Here is a 19004-nt window from a genome sequence, read left to right as displayed (position 1 = left end):
TTAGTATATGTAGTTTCAATTTTAAAATGAAGATATGTTTTTATTGTGGGTCACTCTGACATCTCATATTGGTTCTTTATCTTATACTGTCCAGTATTGTTTTTAAGCTACTTGTTTTATGCTAAACCTATTATATTTTTGTGAATACTGAAGCCATCTCTCACGATTCACACTGTTTTTCAGTTCAGTTGGGGTTGTTATTGTTGAAGATGGAGGCTTCAAGAGACTCTTCTAACTTGTGCCTTCTTATTTTGGAGAATTTCCTTCTGCTTGCCAGTGACTCTAATCTTAGCCTCTTTATCTATTGTGTGGTCCTTTTTGTGCTAGGTACTTCATTTTCAGGCTTTTTCTTGTTCTTTCAGCTCACTCTGTTTGCTGGCTTATCTCTGCTTGGCTCCTTACTGCTCATCGGTTCCCACTTGAGGCATGGCATTTCTCCCTTAACCTGTCAATCTCCCAGGGGTCTTTCCCGGAGGAAGTCTCCCGTAGTACCTAGTTTAACATCTGTGGCTTTCCAAAATAGCTCCTTACTGCCCTCTTCTGGCTGTGGCTTTAGTTTGTCATTGAGTATGTTTTAGTTTTTAATCCTTAGAATTCTAGCAATATTTTGGATAGATTAGTGGCTCTCAAGATTAGTTGCACATTAGAATCACTTTGGGAAGTTTTTAGAAAAAAGTACCAGTGCCTGGGCTTCACTTTTGGAGATTTTGGTGTAATTGATTTTGAGGGTGTGTTTGGCAGGGCTGGGTGTTGGTGTTTTTGGTTTTTGTTTCTACTTCTTTAAATCAGTCGTCAGCATTTTTGGCACCAGGGACTGATTTTGTGGAAAACAATTTTTCCACAGACTGAGATGGGGGTTAGGGATGGTGTGGATGGTTTCGAGATGATTCAAGTGCATACATTTATTTTATTCCCACTGATCTGACAGGAGGCGGAGCTCAGGTGGTAATGTGAGCAATAGGGAGTGGCTGTAAAGACAGATGAAACACCGCCTGCCGCGCAGCCCAGTTCCCAAGAAGCCAGGGACTTGTACCATCTGTGACCTGGAAGTTGTGAACCCCTGCTTCAGATGATTAAAATCTCTGGCTAGTGATTAAAATCTAACCACTGGAATAGATGCCCCTTGGAATCCTGTACAACTTGAACTCCTTAGATATAGTCCTTATGTTTTTAGGTATCATAGTAGATTAAAGAATTTAAATTGAGGAATGTAGGACTTCAGAAGAGTCATGGTTTAGATAAAGATATGATGTGGATAAGACTTTATAAAATATAAGATCTGTAAAATATCTAATACTAGAAGAAGTTTTGGAGTGTACTCTCTTCTATCATTTTCCTGCTTTAAGATTCATATCTCAATTTTCACTTCCTTTTTTCTGTCTCAGGGGTTCAGCCTGAGGCTTCTGTCTGGATTTGGCCATTGGAAGATACTCATAAGTGTAGGGGGAACCCTTATACTTACTTGGGTTAGAAACCTGATGGGAAATATATATGCATCACGACTTCTTAAATGAAATTTGTTGTTACATACAAGTTGTAATTAGCATCTTATTAATAATGTCTTCTCCAGTAATTACATTGTTAAGGATACTTTTGATATCTCTTTTGTTTTCACATTTCAGCCCATGGTACAAATTTCTCTTATCTGTTAAATCTCTATTACTAAACTTAAATTTGGGTTATTTTTTAAAATAATAGAATGTATTTACTTCTTTAGGGATTTAGGATTAGCACTCTAGTGTAAAAGGGAGTTATTTGAATAAGAACCTCTTTTTTTTTCAGAGGAAGATTATAGTAAAATTTATTGGTTTATTTGTTAAAGCATATACTGAGAAATTATCTAATTGATTCTTTTGATTTTTTTTTTTAAACCATTAGGGTTCTTGAAAATACAGTACTAAAGCTAACAGCTGTAGTGTTAGCTAACTCTTGTGATATTTGCTGTTTATTAATATGATTATAGTTCTTAATTTAATCCTCAAATAAGTCTTAGGGTCTTTAGGTTTTTTTTAAGTGGCATATTAACTAGCTCATCAATATGTGACCATTTTACTGTGTTTCTTTTCCTGTGGGATTCATTTATTCAGATGTAACCTTTGCATGATACCCAAAGCAAATACATGCATTTGGTAGCAGAGTTTGTGAAGTCCTGGCAAAAACAGTGGATATTTGAATGGTTTTGGCTTAGGTCATCTTCAGCTTACCTGTTTCTTTTGTCTTTGAAACATATGTGGTTTCTCTGTTTCTGTGGGTTGTTTAAATGTCTTTGATGTCTTTGGTTTGCTTTAAAAAAAAAAAAGCAAAACTCAAACACTATGCTGCTATATTTTAAGATTTAAGAAATCATATATTTGGAAATTCAGTTTCAACCTTGTTAAAAATAAGTGTAAACTAATTTTAATCTCTTCATTGCATAGAGGCATGAATATGAAATCATTAGTACCATTCAGCTGAATAGTGTAGAAAAATGGTTTTTTTGGTGAAGAAATTGAATAAAGATATTATAAAATTTCTCTTTGTATCAGTTTCACATACATAAGTATATTCCAAATATATGATTTTTTGAATACGTGTATCCTTTAGGTAGGAATGTCTATTTTTCATTGTTGCTGACAGGAAATGCTAAAAAACTCAGGTAAATTATCTCCTCCCCCAGATCCTCACTACTTAAAGTTCTGGTTCTCAACCTTGGTTCCACCTAGGATTACCTGAGAAATTGACAAAAATATTATTGCCTAAGCCCCATTCTCAGAGATTTTGATTTAATTGGACTAGGCTAAGGATGACTTTTAAACTAGAATTCTGGGCTTGGGAACTGGGCGTTGGTATTTTTAAAAGCCTTCCAGGGGCTTCCCCAGTGGCTTTGTTGTAAAGAGTCTGCCCGCCAGTGCAGGAGACAAGGGTTCAGTCCCTGGTCTGGGAAGATTCCCACATTCCGCTCAGCAGCGGGGCCTGTGTCCTGCAGCTGTTGAGCCAATGCTCTAGAGCCTGGGAACCGCAGCTGCTGAACCCACGCGTCCTCGGGCTGCGATGCTCCGCGACAGGAGACGCACCGCACGGGCAGTGCGTGCAGCTCACGAGTGGCCCGTGCTTGCTGCAGCTGGAGAAGAGCCCACGCACCGAGGAAGACCCAGCACAGCCAAAAATAAATAAATGGAAAATTGTTAAAATAAAAAAGCTTTCCAGATGATTTTTAACATTCAGCCAAGATTAAGAACTATTGACTTAAACAATTATAAAATTTGTTGATCATATCAGAGTTCTATGAATGATCTCTGTATATTATTTTTCTTTGTTTTGAGTGAACATTTGGAATCGACGTTGCAGGCAAAGATTTAAAAACAAAGCACAAGCTGTCCAGAATATTGACTTTGTAGTCCAATCCAATTAAGATAGTAATCTAATTTTTTTGCAGTTAGTCTCATGGCCTAATGGGAGTTTTGGTCCTGGAATCACATGGGCTTAAATTGTTCCTTCCCTTCCTAGACATTAGATTTAGGGTAAAATATTTTATCACTTTATCTCTAAAATGGAGGAAATAAAGCTACCTCCATTATGGAGTTATGGATTAAGTGCATTGACATATGTGAAGCACTTAAAACAGTGCCTGGAACTTAGTAAGCACTTGAAAATTATTAGCCATGGTGATTGTGATGGTATTGATGGTGATAATTATTAGTTTTGATTACAGTTTTAACTATTAATCCTCTATTTTTAGAAATATTATTTCTAATTTTTAAAAATTATAAATAATGCTGATAACCATTTTCATAAATTTTTTTGTTTCTTTATTTGAAATATAGTTGATGTACAATGTTGTGCCAGTCTGCTGAACAGCCCAGTGACTGAGTTGTACACACATATCCATTCTTTTAAAATATTCCTTTCCATTATGGTTTATCACAGGATATTGAATGCAGTTCTGGTGCTGTACGTTAGGACTTTGTTGTTTGCATCTGCCAGACTCCCAGTCCACCCCGCTGTCTTCATCTTCTGCCTTGGCAACCACACGTCTGTTCTGTATGTTCATGGGTCTCTTTCTGTTTTACAGATAGGTTCACTTGTGCTGTATTTTAGATTCCACATATAAGTAATACCATATGATATTTGTCTTTCTCTCTCTGACTTCGTTTAGTATGATAATCTCTGGTATCCATGTTGCTGCAATTGGCATTATCTTTTTCTTTTTTATGACTGAGTAGTATTTGGACAGAGGAGTCTGGTGGGCTACAGTCCAAGGGATCACAAAGAGTTGGACACGACTGAATGACTAACACTAAAAGTATTCTGTTGTATATATGTACCACATCTTTATCCATTCATCTGTTGATGGACATTTAGGTTATTTCCACATTTTGGCTATTGTGAACAGTGCTGCTATGAACATAGGGGTGCATGTATCTTTGTGAATTATAGTTTTGTCTGGATATATTCCCAGGAGTGGGGTTGCTGTATCATATGGTAATTCTATTTTTAGTTTTCTGAGGAACCTCCGTACTGTTTTCCATAGTGGCTGTACCAACTTATATTCCCACCAACAGTATAAGAGGATTCTCTTTTCTCCATGCCTTCTCCACCAGTTTTGTGTAGACTTTTTAGCGATGGCCATTCTGACCAGTGTGAGATGGTACCTCATTGTAGTTTTGATTTGCATTTCTCTAATAATTAGTGATGTTGAGCATCTTTTCTTGTGCCAACTGGCCATCTGTATGTCTTGTATTGAGAAACATCTATTAAGGTCTTCTGCCCATTTTTTGTTTTGTTGTTGTGTGCGCTGTTTGTATATTTATTTATTTAGTTTCCATGTTTTTCTTGTTTCTTTTCCTGTAGTTGATTTCTAGTTTCATGCCATTGTGGTCAGAGAAGATGCTTGAAATAGTTTCTATACTCTTAAATTTGTTGAGGTTAGTTTTGTGCCCTAGGATGTGGTTAATCCTAGAGAATGTTCCCTGTGCATTTGAAAAGAATGCATGTTCTGCCTTTTTTTTTTTTGGAATGTAGAGTCCTAAAAACATCAATTAAGTCTAACTGTTCTATTGTATCATTTAGGACCTCTGTTGCCTTATTGATTCTCTGTCTGGAAGATCTGTCCATTGATATGAGTGGAATGTTGAGGTCTTCTGCTATTTTTGCTCCCTTTTTGTCTGTTAGTATTTACGTATTTGAGTGCTCCTGTATTAGGTACATATATGTTGATGAGTATAAAATATTTTTCTTGTATCGATCCTTTAACATTATATAGTTTACTTTTTTATCTTTCTCTATATCCTTTGCTTTATTTTCATAATTTTTTATAAATTTCTCCAATTCCTTGAAGTAGTATTAACTCATTAATCTTATTTGATAAATTAGGGTTGGGAGTAAACATTAAAAGGAACTTCTGAGAACTATCTCTCATGAAAATTATCTTGTTAAGTTAATGTGGTTATTTTTATTCCAGGTTTGAGCTTTATGTGGAGACAACAAATTGGTTCTTAGAAAAATACAGCAGCACTGTCTTTTTATAATATAAAAAATTTCACTTATTTTGGAAAGTGAAAGTGTTAGTTGCTCAGTCATGTCCAAGTCTTTTGACACCATGGACTGTAGCCCGTCAGGCTCCTCTGTCCATGGAATTCTCCAGGCAAAAATACTGGAATGTGTAGCCTTTCCTTTCTCCAGGGGTTCCTCCCTACTCAGCAATGGAACCCAGGCCTCCTGTATCACATGCAGACTCTCTTTACCATCTGAGCTGCCAGAGGAGCCCTTACTTTATCTACCAAGAAAAAAAATCACCAGTCTGTATTGAAGAGCTCATGCCAGACCTCGTTCCAGGCCTTTTGCTTGTGTTATTACGTTGATATTTACAACAGATCTAAGAAGTGTTTACAGATGAAGAAACTGAGGTATAGAGAAGTGAAATAATTTCCTCCAGATTATACAGCTGATACAAGGTCAGCCAGGACCTAAAGGTCAGTTTGATTTCACATTTTGTACTCCAGAATCACAAGTATAAAGTGGACTTTTCTTACTTGACTCACAACAATTTTATTTTGATCTATGAGGTTTTTGTCTTAAAAGCCTGTTCATAAAGTTACATTAATTTGTCAGGTTTAAAATTTTATTTAATTCTATATCCAGTTACAAGTATCTAGTTAGGTTCCTCTGAGATCTTAAGTAGGATTTTTTTTAAGAATGAATTTTCTTTCTGTGCATTTTCTTTCTGAAACAAACCTCTTAATTTGTCTAATGGAGCCCATTTCTTTAATTCTAACTTGCTGTAGAAGCTTTATAAACAATTGTGTATGTGTACAAAGATTCCAGGTTGAGGGAATGTTGCGGCTGCAAATCATTCCTTCTCAGTTAATTTCATATAATTCTTTTCAATTCCAAGGTTGAGATGATTTAATGGTGTTTTTTCTAAAGGTTAGATTGTCATAATAGTGTTATATTTTAAAACTATAAACAAGTAGATTAATTATATAGGTATTATCAAAAGTTAGAATTATGATCAGGTGAAGTAGAAGAGCTAATTTTATAAATTTAGAAACACAATCTGATAAATTTTTCTTTGTTTAGTTGGCTTTTGATTTTTAGCTCTAACAGTTATTAAACCTGTTTACTAACAAGACAGATAAAATCTTTTAATTAAAAGTATTTAGTTATGGGTATATAATATACAGGAAAGGAAATATAATCAATAATATTGTAATTGGTGTGGTGACAGAGGTAACTAGATTTATCTTGATGATCATTTTGTAATGTATAAAAATATTGATTCACTGTGTTGTACACCTGAATCTAATATAATATTGTAAGTCAATCTTTATTTTTAAGAAAAGATAATTCAGAAAAAGAGAGCGTGTTTAAAGAGACAGCATTAACATTTTATAATAGAATGATCAAGTCTTGTTTAGGTTATTTGTTCTACCAATGGACATTTTATAATTAGTAATGTATTAATGTAGAATTATATCAATCATATTTATGATTATTACAATTTCTTGTGTAAGCAGTCTAAATACTGAGAAGAAGTTGGAAGAAATATAGGTCAATTAAGTGCCATTTAGTATTTACATGTTTCTCTTTTATGGAAAAGACCCTAATATAGCTTCCCTGGATCACTTGATTGATTGATGAGTAGATTCCTGATGTAAACTTGGCTAATTGCATTTTTTTACCAAGGGATTACTTATAAAACTAACTTTATTCATTCATTTAGTCAGCAAAAGTTTATTGAGGGCCATTATATGATACACATTGTTTTACTTGCTAGAGATACAGTGATGGAAAACCTGTTCCTATCTTCCTGAGACAAATAGATTGTGGCTTGACATAGAGACGGTGGCATCCAAGAGGGAAGGCCCATAGGCTGCTAAGTTCTGCAGAGCTGCCCTGGATCTCCCATACTAAAGCCTGATGATTTAATTCTTCAGTTCTGGGCACTACTCCAGGATCCTTCCAGCTTTCCTTTAAAGCTGACTGATGGCCTCTCTCCCAGTCTTATTTTCAATTTCTTCAGATTTTTTTTTTTTGAATCAAAAGAGCTTAACTAATACATAGAGCAGGTGGGGTTTATGATAGATTCAACTTTGGTCAGGTGTCTGCTCCTAGACCCTCCAGACTCCTAGCCATGAAAAGTCAGGATTTTAATACAAATGGTAGCTTCTTTACAATTTCAACCTAGGGAAATGGGTGTTTCACAGCAGGAAGTTTGCACTGTTTTATTCTCTGTAGATAAAGCAATGTCTCTAACAGTGTATATCCATCATAGATGTTGTGCTTGGCTATGACTTCCAAATTTTATTCCATGGTATCATGTTTTTATTAAGAACTTGTGGAATTTTGTGCAAAGAGAAGATCTAGTACTTAATAGTCTGAGGTTAAATTGTTTGTTCTTGAGAGACTAAAAAGACAAAAATATTCTGGTCTTAAGATATGAAATCTATACTTTTCAGAGTAACTGATTTTGTGTTTTGGACTAGTTCTATTTTGGGCTTCAACTTTTTGTATTTGTCATAGCTCACTGTTATATCACATATAGCTTGAGGGCAGTCACTGTCACCACAATCTATACCATCTTACATAGAGATGATGTTCAATAAATCTTGACATGATTTGAATTGAACAAAAATTGACCATATATATTATAGTTTCATCATAGGTTTGGTTTAAATGTATTCATTATTGCAAGATTATGAAGTATGTTGAACAAGTATGAAGTATGTTTTGATCATTATTGAGGCTTCAAAGAACAAAAGAGCTTCATGTGGGGTCTTAAGAATTGCGTTTTGAGACATGGATTTGGGCAAAACGGAAAGTGTGTTCTGAGAAAGACAAAGAATTGGGCTTATAAAGACAAAACCCCCAAGTTTGTTAAAGTTGCCTGATGAGATTTTTGATTGACTGTAGTGCAAGTCAGGGAATATTTGTCCTTAAAGAATCATGATGAGTTATTTTGGGTTAGGGGTCTGATAAGTAGATAGGCTGTCATGAGTTATTTTAGAGGGAGGGTCTGGTGAGTATCTTGAGGACAGTGAATGGTTAAAGATCAGATTCTGTCCAGACTGAGATGTGCATAACCCACACTTTCTCACTGCCTCCCAGCTCCATTGTAGAGAGCTCTCTTGGCAATATCCACCCCATTTTTTATGTTCCTTTCACAAGTTGCAGGAAAATATTCAAGGTCCCTCCTTTATTAACTTTTTATTTTGAAATTATTTCAGACTTACAGAAAAATGGCAAAAGTAGTAGCAGAGTTTCTATGTGTCACCAGCCTCATCTGATGTAAACATTTTGCATAAGGATTGTACAGTTATCAAAACTAGGAAATTAACCTTGGCGCAATATTGTTAACTAACTATCAGTTCAGTTCAGTTCAGTCGCTCAGTCGTGTCCGACTCTTTGCGACCCCATGAATCGCAGCACTCCAGGCCTCCCTGTCCATCACCAACTCCCGGAATTTACTCAAACCCATGTCCATCGAGTCGGTGATGCCATCCAACCATCTCATCCTCTGTCGTCCCCTTCTCCCCCTGCCCCCAATCTATCCCAGCATCAGGGTCTTTTCCAGTGAGTCAACTCTTCACATGAGGTGGCCAAAGTACTGGAGTTTCAGCTTCAGCCTCAGTCCTTCCAATGAACACCCAGGACTGATCTCCTTTAGAATGGACTGGTTGGATCTCCTTGCAGTCCAAGGGACTCTCGAGAGTCTTCTCCAACACCACAGTTCAAAAGCATCAACTCTTGAGCGCTCAGCTTTCTTCACAGTCCAGCTCTCACATCCATACATGACCACTGGAAAAACCATAGCCTTGACCAGACGGACCTCTGTTGGCAAAGTAAACTAAACTATATGCCTTATTTGAATTTCACTTGTTTTTCCACTAGTGCCCTTTTTCAGATCAGGATCCAATCTAGGATCCCACATTGGATTTATCTGTTATTTCATCTTTATTATCCTGCACTCTGCAATAGTTACTCAGATTTTCTTCGTCTTTCATGACCTCAATTTAGTTTGTCCAGTGTTTTCTTGTGATTTATGGTGGTTGTTCAGTGGCTAAGTCATGTCTGACTCTTTGCAACCCCATGGACTGTAGCTTGCCAGGCTCCTTTGACTTCCACTGTCTTCTGGAGTTTGCTCAAATTCATGTCCATTGAGTTGGTGATGCTGTTTACCATCTCATCCTCTTCCTCCCCCTTCTCTTCCTGCCTTCAGTCTTTCCCAGCATGAGGGTCTTTTCCAGTGACTCAGCTCTTTGCATCAGGTTGCCAAAGTATGGAGCTTCAGCTTCAGCATCAGTCCTTTCAATGAATATTCAGAGTTGATTTCCTTTGGGTTTGACTGGTTTGATCTCCTTGCTGTCCCAGGGGACTCTGAGGAGTCTTCTCCAGAACCACAATTTGAAAGCATCAATTCTTCAGTGCTTAGCCTTCTTTATGGTCCAACTCTCACATCCATGACTCACATGACTCTGGAAAACATGTCTCACATGACTACTGGAAAAACTATAACTTTGACTGTACACATCATTCTTGGCAAAGTGATATCTCTGCTTTTTAATATTCTGTCTAGGTTTGTCATAGCTTTCCTTCTAAGGATCAAGTGTCTTTTAATTTCATGGCTGCAGTCATTGTCTGCAGTGATTTTGGAGCCCAAAAAAATAAAATTTTTCACTGCTTCTGCTTTTCCCCTTCTATTTGCCATGAAGTGATGGGACTGGATGCTGTGATCTTTATTTTTTTATGTTGAGTTTCAAGCCAGCTTTTTCTCATGATTAGACTAAAGTTATTTCTTTTCCAAGAATCCAGAAATGGTGTGTGCCTTTTATCTTGGTATTCATGAAGTTAGTATGTCTTATTTACTGACAAAAGTGATGTGTATCTTTTACCATGGTGTATGCTTTTTATTGTGGTGTTCCTGAAGGCAGTATATCTTTGTTACTAATAATGTCCATCTTGATCCTTTGGTTACAGTGGTTTCTGCTGGGTTTCTCCACTGGAAAGTTACTGTCTCTCCCATTGTTAATAAATTTCTTGGGAGATACTTAAATAACCTCCTAGGACTCTTTATCTTTCTCTTTTCCCTTTAAACACTGATTGAGACTTACTGCTTTATCTTTCAAAATGGACCTTTTATTCTTGAGTCCCCCGTTCAGGTCAGTTTCCTTTGTTTCATTTTTCAGAGGTGAGGTATGCAAAAATGCTAGGAATGAAAAAATGAAGACTATTGATTTCAAATCCTCAGTTTGAATCTTAGAGTTGTGTGAAACTGTGCAAGTTGCTTAACTTCACTGAGCCACATATTATCTCACAGAACTAATAATAGGAATAAATATGAAATTCTAGAAAAGGCAAAACTAATCTGTACTGATAGTGTATAGAGTGCCTGGGGCCGTGAGTGAGAAATTGATCTGAGTGGACTGAGGAAGTTTTTTGAGATGAGGAAATATGTTATATCTTAATTACTTTTCCAAGACTCATCCTACTGTGCATTTTTCTTCAGTGGATTCCAAGCCCTTAGGATCTTCTTTGGTTTTCTTTGACTCCAAAGCCTTTGGTTTTCTTAGAATCTTTCAAGTTGATTATTCAGTGGGCGTATTATTGATTAAGAGGTTAAATTGACTGAAATAAACTTCTTGAGACTCTTTGAGTACAGAATTTTATCCTTCCCTTTGCAACTCCAGAACTACCTGGATCCTGACAAGCTCCCAGAACTTCTTATTTGGTAATCTGTAGGTTTTTAAGATTGATTTTGTTGGTTTACCTCTGTGTATATGTGTGTATGTATGATGTGTATTTATTTATACACATATAAGGAGGCTGAGAGCTGAAGAATTGGTAACTTTTGAATACTGGTGCTGGAGAAGACTCTTGAGAGTCCCTTGGACTGCAAGGAGATCAAACCAGTCAATCCTAAAGGAAGTCAGTCCTGAATCTTCATTGGAAGGACTGCAGCTGAAGCTGAAGCTCTAATACTTTGGCCACGTGATGGAAACAGTCGACTAATTGGAAAAGACCCTGATGCTGGGAAAGATTGAGGGCAGGTGGAGAAGGGGGTGACAACGGATGAGACTGACTCATTGAACATGTGTTTGAGCAAACTCCAGAAGATAGTGAAGGACAGGGAAGCCTGGTGTGCTGCAGTTCATGGAGTCACAAAGAATCAGACACAGTTTAGTGACTGAACAACACTGTGTGTGTGTGTGTGTGTGTGTGTGTGTGTGTGTGTGTGTGTGTACACCTTACATTTAATTTATTCTCTCCTAGAGTACTTAAAGACTTTGATGGAGAAATTTTTACATGTGTATTTTAAAATCTTGTTGCTTTCCATATAATTTAAAAATCATATCCTATGGAAAGGATATCAGTGTTTTGTAATTCTGGCTTTTCTTATTTTGTTACTAGGAAAGGAAGGAGTCCTGTTGGGATTGGTGGCGTTCAAAATGCTAATTACTCGTGTAGAAAAGGCAGCTTGATTTTGCTCTTCCCAACTGAAGTAAACTTAGTTGGTAACTCTTCCCCTAGAAAAATCAAAGGCTGAAAGGATAGGCACAAACAATGACATACAGTTTTTTTAGGTAGTAATACATTTAAATAGAAATTCTGAATCTGTAATAAGCTACTAAATAATAGACTGCTTCAAGACAAGGACAGAGCTTTTGACTCACACTTGTAGTCAGTATTTAATGAAAACTTTTTTGATGATATGAAGATGACCCTGAACTGCTGGATAAATTACAAATATGTGTTCTGCTTAAATTTGAAGGAAAAAGAAATCAGGATTGGATTTTTAACACAGTTTTATCTGAGATTTAGGTTCATTTGTAAGTTGCTGGATATTTTATACCTTCTGCCAAAATTGTGTTTTTTTTTTAAATGTAACTTATGACATTAAGTAAATCTTTAAGTATTATTGGTAGAGAAATCTTATAACTTTTGTTCCCAAGTTATATTCCTGTAGGAACCTTAATATTTTAGGGTATGATAAAAGGGCTAATAGATTAAAAAATACCATGCTTCACTAGCTATTTCTACAGGCTGTATATTTTGATCAAATACTTTGGAGGATTTAAATAGTTCTCATGAGATGTAGTTTGCAAACCCAAACTTAAAATGCCATGTAAGATTTTTTGTGTTGTCCTGATTCTCTAGAATAAAACCAAAATACACTTATTAAAGACATGTTGAAATTGGACTCTAATACTGTAATTTAAATACCTGTATTTGAAACATCATTTGGCATGATATGTTTTAAGCTTCTGTTTCTGTTCAGTAACGAATAATTGTTATACATACTAAGTTGGAAATCTTCATGGTGATTTTGATTGAGAACTTGTCAGTCATTGTAGCAGCTGCTTTAGACTGCATTTATATTTAAATAGGAGAAAGTGATCTGTTTAGAATTTTAAAAGTTGTTGCCATGGCAAAGTAACTTGCTATCTCATCTTTTATCTTTGCGATTGAAGTGATCTATCTGGCTGCTCATTCCCAGGAGTGGAAAGGATGAAGTGTTGTGTTGGAAAGCTTTCATTAGGACAATGCTGAAGGCTTCCTCACAAACTGAGCGACTGAACTGAACTGAAGTCTTCCTAATGGGATATAAGTTAGAGACACTAAAGCTTTCTGAAACCATTGGCTTTGTTAGGTTATAATTGGAATTGATTCTTCTCAATTAAAACAGGCAAGATAAAGCTAGAACATTTTTAAAGGAGAAAAATGTGAACCTAATTTAACATTACTTTTTATTAATTCAATGAATAACATATCCAAATTATCTATTATGAAAAGGGTTTTATTTGAATGAGTATTATTTTTAGAGCATGAGGCAGCATTGATCTTTATAAAATTGTGTATCTGTATTTTTTAAAGAAAGTGACAGTGCTCCTGGGCCCATGGCCCTTATTTTTCCACCTGTTCACCTGAAAGCCATAAATCATAATCTGGCTGTTGCAAGTGATTTTTGAAGACCAACTGAACATTTGGTTTTGTGTTGCTCTTTTTTATAGAAAGTATAGTAATTTAACTCTTGTCAGACTAATAATTATCTGCCCAAATCAAAACCTAGTCTTTTTTTTACTTGTTCTTGATGATGTAGAATTGCTGGAGAAGATCTCACTTTATTGTGTGCCTCTAAAAGTAACATTTTTGTATTCTGGAAGCCTTTCCTGGCAAATGACTGTTTGCTATTTGCCATTACCTTTAATTTGTGTGATTTTGACTCTTAATATACAGATTGAGCAATATGCAGTGTCTAAGTGCATCTTGAGGCTAACAGACCAAATTAACTTTTGATTAATTTGAAGTAAATATTTTGCATTATAGTGACTTAGCAGCCTTTTTGTTTTTGCTTTTTTAAGTGTCAGCTTTATTAATATGACAAATTAGTCTCTTAACATCGACTTACATATTAACAGTTCTCCAAATAGTCACTTGTAAATGACCCAGAGTTTATGAAATCTTATGGATTTCACCGATCATATCCTCATACATACTTAAAGAGTGATGAAAAACTTAATAATTGCTTCTAAACTAGAAAAGCACAAATAATTTGTGATATATATATATATCTCAGATTTTAAATACTCAATACACAAAATATACAAAATTGTATAAATTTTAAGTTAGTACATATATAGTAAAATGGATAAAATTCTTGTTACCATGGGGCTTAGCAGCTTTAAAACATACTACGTATTTGTAATATCATGTCCAGAGATAATACAGCTATTGGAATGACATTTACTGAGACAGAATTATGATTTCTTGGTTATTTGAACATGTGAAAGACCATCTAATAAAATATCAAAAGTCTTGTATTTAAATGAGGATACTCACTTAATACTTACAAAACCTTTCAAATAGGAAGGCCCTTTAATCTTAAGCCTAAAAGAAAGTCAAGACAGTGTCATCAGTTTATCAAGTCTTGTCTCCATTCTCTTGGCCATTTGGTAATGTTTTTAAAGATAGTTATACATTGGTGCAAAAGTAATTGTGGTTTTGCATTGTTGAGCTTTGCTGTTTTATATTGGAATACATTCCTAAATAAGTATGGTTATGTTATATATCATTTTAATGCTCATTTCTCACTTTGTGTTTTTTTGCTGATGACTTACTACTGCTGCTGCTGCTGCTGCTAATTCGCTTAAGTCATGTCCGACTCTGTGCGACCCCATAGAGACCCCATAGGGAGCCACGAGGCTCCCCCGTCCCTGGGATTCTCCAGGCAAGAACACTGGAGTGGGTTGCCATTTCCTTCTCCAGTGCATGAAAGTGAAAAGTGAAAGGGAAGTTGCTCAGTTGTGTCCGACTCTTAGTGACTCCATGGACTGCAGCCTACCAGGCTCCCCCGTCCATGGGATTTTCCAAGGCAAGAGTACTGGAGTGGGGTGCCATTGGCTTCTCCGAATGACTTACTACTTGCTGTTTATATTTATTTTAGACTAGGGAAATGATGTTAGACAAAAAAAAAATTTTGAGTGATTTTCTTATTCGAGTTCAAAATGGGTCATAAAACAGCAGAGACAGCTCGCAACATCAGCAATGTACTTGGTCCAGAAACTGCTGATGAATGTATAGTGTAGTGGCAGTTCAAGAAGTTTTATAAAGAACATGAGAGCCTTGAAGATGAGCTCAGTGGCTGGCCAACAGAAGCTGACAGTGACCAACTGAGAGGATTACTGAAGCTGATCCTCTTACAACTACATGAGAAGTTGCCCAAGAACTCAGTGTCAGCCATCCTGTGGTGGTTTGACAGTTGAAGCAAACTGGAAAGGTGAAAATGCTTGATAAGTGGGTGCCTCATGAACTGATTGCAAATGAAAAGAATTGTCATTTTGAAGTGTTACCTTCTTTTTTTCTGTGCAACAACAACGAACCATTTCTCAATCGGATGGTGACAGGCAATGAAAAGTGCACTGTATAGGACCCACACGACCTGCTCAGTGGTTGGACCAAGAAGAAGCTCCAAAGCACTTCCCAAAGCCAAACTTGCACCAAAAAAAAGGTCATGGTCACTGTTTGGTAGTATGATGCCCATCTGATCCACTACAGCTTTCTGAATCCCGATGAAACTGTTACATCTGAAAAGAGTGTAAATTGAGGAGATGCACTGAAAACTGCAGTGCTTGCAGCCAGCATTGGTCAGCAGCAAGGGCCCAGTTCTTCTCCGTGACAACACTTGACCACACAGCCAATTCTTCAACAGTTGAATGAATTGGGCTATGAAGTTTTGCCTCATGTGCTGTATTCACCGACCTCTCACCAACCGACTACCACTTCTTTAAGCATATAGACAACTTTTTGCGGAAAAATGCTTCCACAGCCAGCAGAATGCTGAAAATTCTTTCCAAGAGTTTGTTAAATCCTGAAGCATGGATTTTTATGCTACAGAAGTAAAACTTATTGGTAAAAATGTGTTGATTTTAATGGTTCTTATTTTTATTAATAAAGATGTGTTTGAGCCTAGTTATAATGATTTAAAATTCATGGTCTGAAACTGCAGTTACTGTTTTGGCAGCCTAGTACTTGAGACAATGAATATAGTAGTTGAAGGTAACACTAATTTCCTGCTTTTGAGACATGTAGAAATGTAGAAGTATACATCAGAAATTGAAAAGGAGCTGAAGAAAAGTTCAGAGCATTGTGTTTATACACACATAAAAGCTAGTAAAAATCTTTGAGAACTCTAAATATTCTAGAATTTTTAGAGAATTTTAAGAATTTATTAACTATGACATACCTTGTATGTCTTAATAAGTAATGTTGGTCAGTGTCAAAGGGTGGAGCAAATTCAAATGTGTTTGTACTAGATTTTACTCTGATAGGTAGGGAATACCTGATATTATTAATAAAGGGCAGTTTTCTATTTTTGTTTCTTCTTTTTAGGTCTAGGATATCAGTTGTGAAATCCTTGATAAATATTCTTTTTCTTACATGCTATTGGATTGGCCAAGAAATTCATTCTGTTCTTTTCTGTACCAACTTATGGAAAAATATGAACGAACCTTTTGGCCAACCCAGTACTTCCATATAATATATGATATTAAAAATAAATGACAGGCCTCAAATGAAGTCACTTGTGCTAACCCCCATGTCAGCAAACCAAGACTTACCTAACCTAATTGCAATTTTAAGCCTCCCCCAGGAATGTAATCTTAACTGGTCATTATGGAATCTTCTGGTCAGCATGAGTGAGGTAATCTGCTACATTGCCCTTTTTCATTCTTCCTAGGTAGGTTACCTAAGTCTGAAATGATCCACCATGTTCCTCTTCTGCCTTTTGTGTAACTCCTTGGAGTACCTTTCTACTTGCTAGATAGAATGCCACCTTCTTTAGAAATAAAATTCAACTGAGTAATAACCATTTATTAGGCACGTGATAATTACCAGGCACTGCTTGAACATGTAGCATGCAATGCCCTTTAAATTTGTAAAAGTAGATATTGCATATGTGAAAACTGGGGCCTTAGCAGTGCTATATTTTCTGAAGTCACAAGTTAATGTGTTTCAGGTTTGAAAGAATGGTTACGAAGAAACCGAAGATAGAATTTCCAATAAGGCCTACAATTAGATATATTCATAGAATTCTGATTCATTCATAGAATGTTGCATCCCCTCCACTCACGCTGAAATCAGAGGAGTGGAAGTAAGGTAGTTGATTAGGGCTTGAAAACAAAGAAAAATGAGAGATTAAGATATCCTCATGGGGCTTCCCAGGTAGCACAGTGGTAAAGAATCTGACTACCCGTGCAGGAGACTCAGGAGACGTGGGTTTAATCTTTCAGTTGGAAAGATCCGCTAGAGTAGGAAATGGCAACCCACTCCAATATTCTTGCCTGGAAAATTCCATGGACAGAGTAGCCTGGCAGACTGCAGTCTATAGGATTGCAGAGTCAGGACGCAACTGAGCACATGCACACAAGATAGGCTGAGCTTAGTCCTGTTTTCTTATGGAATTTTAGTAGCTTTATTTGAGTTAAATGTGTATGCCATTTTTACAGATAATAGTTTAATGGAATGTGCTTAAATTATTTATTAAGTATCCATGAGCATTTGCAGGAAATTAAAAGATGTGTAAGACTCCCATAGTTTCCCATATGTTGATATCCATTCACTTTGTCTTACTAGTATCCTTATCAGTTAAATTATTTTACCTGTATATTGGATTGACCAGAAAGTTGGTTTGATGTTATGAAAAAGCCTGAATGAATTTTCTGGCCAGCCTAATATTTTTTGTGCGGAGATAGTTATCAAAATGATCATTGAAAGATAGGTATATAGACACCCCTATCTTAGCTTTATCCATTAATTAATATTGTAAATTGGCATTCTGGTTTATAAATTAGGTTCCTCTCTGTTTGCTTAATATGAATTAATTCCTCAAAGTTGTTTGTAAATCTATGTAAAGCCAGTTCTTGGTTCATCTTAAGCTGATTTTATTTTTGCTCCAATCCCCTTTAGATAAAAGTATTGGAATTTGTTCATTTAAACCTATTCTGCAGTTGATATTTCTGGTCAAATAGTTTGTAAAAGTGTATGCATTTTATGTACGTTTTTGACATTAAATGATCCCAACTCCAATCTTGGTACACATTTACAGTTGATTTTTAAAGTGTGTTTGAGGTTAAATTTCCTCTAAATAAATAAATAGAACATCCTACATTGTTTGCTTGACACAATATCTGAGACTCTCAGTCAAGCTAGCTTAGGGAAATTTTTTCTGTAGAAAGAACATATTTTCAAGAGCCAAAGCTTCTCAAACCTTTTATAATATTTTATTTCATGTTTGTTTCCCCTTACTTCTGCCTTAAATCATACTACTACTAATGGTTTTTAACATCCATTACCACATGTGACACATTTTTTTTTCTTGTGATAATGTTTAAGAGTTACTCTTAAGTAACTTTCAAATGTACAATATAGTATTGTTAACTATAGTCAACATGACTTCCCCAGGACTTAATTATTTTATAACTAAAAGTTTGTATCTCTTGATTTGTATTTTTACCCATTTCACTTACTCCCCCTACTACAACTTAATAATTTTGATCTACAGCAGCCAAACAAAGGAAACCGATCATTTCTGTTTACCTAGAAGGCAGGAACTGACATTTGTGTGTTGTTTTTTTTTTTAAAGAAAATAACACAAATCATTCAACCTTTATAAAATCATCTTAAATTTAAGGACTTTGCCTTGGCATGTTGAGGTGTGCATTACCTGTTTGCAATGTGTTGATAAATTTAGCTTTATTTCTTCAAAACTTAAAATCCCCTCCCAGATTTTTCAGAACAGCCCTAATTTCATACAAAGATTATTATCTCTGAAGTATTTACTAAATATCATTTCACTCCTTAATTTATTTTTACTGAGTGGTTCACTTAATATGTGATTTAAGTTTTATATCATTTAATGGGTTTTAAAAATGACTATGTAAATATGTATACAAATTCATAAAACAAAAATTCTTTCTTGGTCCATGTTTGTTACAGTTATTTTAGCTATATACTTGGTCAATTTTAGAGTT

The 19004-nt window shown here is 35.7% G+C and overlaps 1 protein-coding gene across 5 annotated transcripts in view; it reads left to right on the top strand.

Moving 5' to 3' along the window:
* HS2ST1 (heparan sulfate 2-O-sulfotransferase 1) overlaps positions 1-19004 on the top strand; it is a 170580-nt gene that overhangs the window by 39897 nt on the left and 111679 nt on the right. The gene's annotated exons all lie outside the window — the stretch shown is intronic.

The sequence above is a fragment of the Cervus elaphus genome, chromosome 20 (genome assembly GCF_910594005.1).
Source record: "Cervus elaphus chromosome 20, mCerEla1.1, whole genome shotgun sequence".
Classification (NCBI taxonomy): domain Eukaryota; kingdom Metazoa; phylum Chordata; class Mammalia; order Artiodactyla; family Cervidae; genus Cervus; species Cervus elaphus.
The sequence above is the reverse complement of the archived record's forward strand: the minus strand, read 5'-3'. Positions and strand labels throughout refer to the sequence as shown.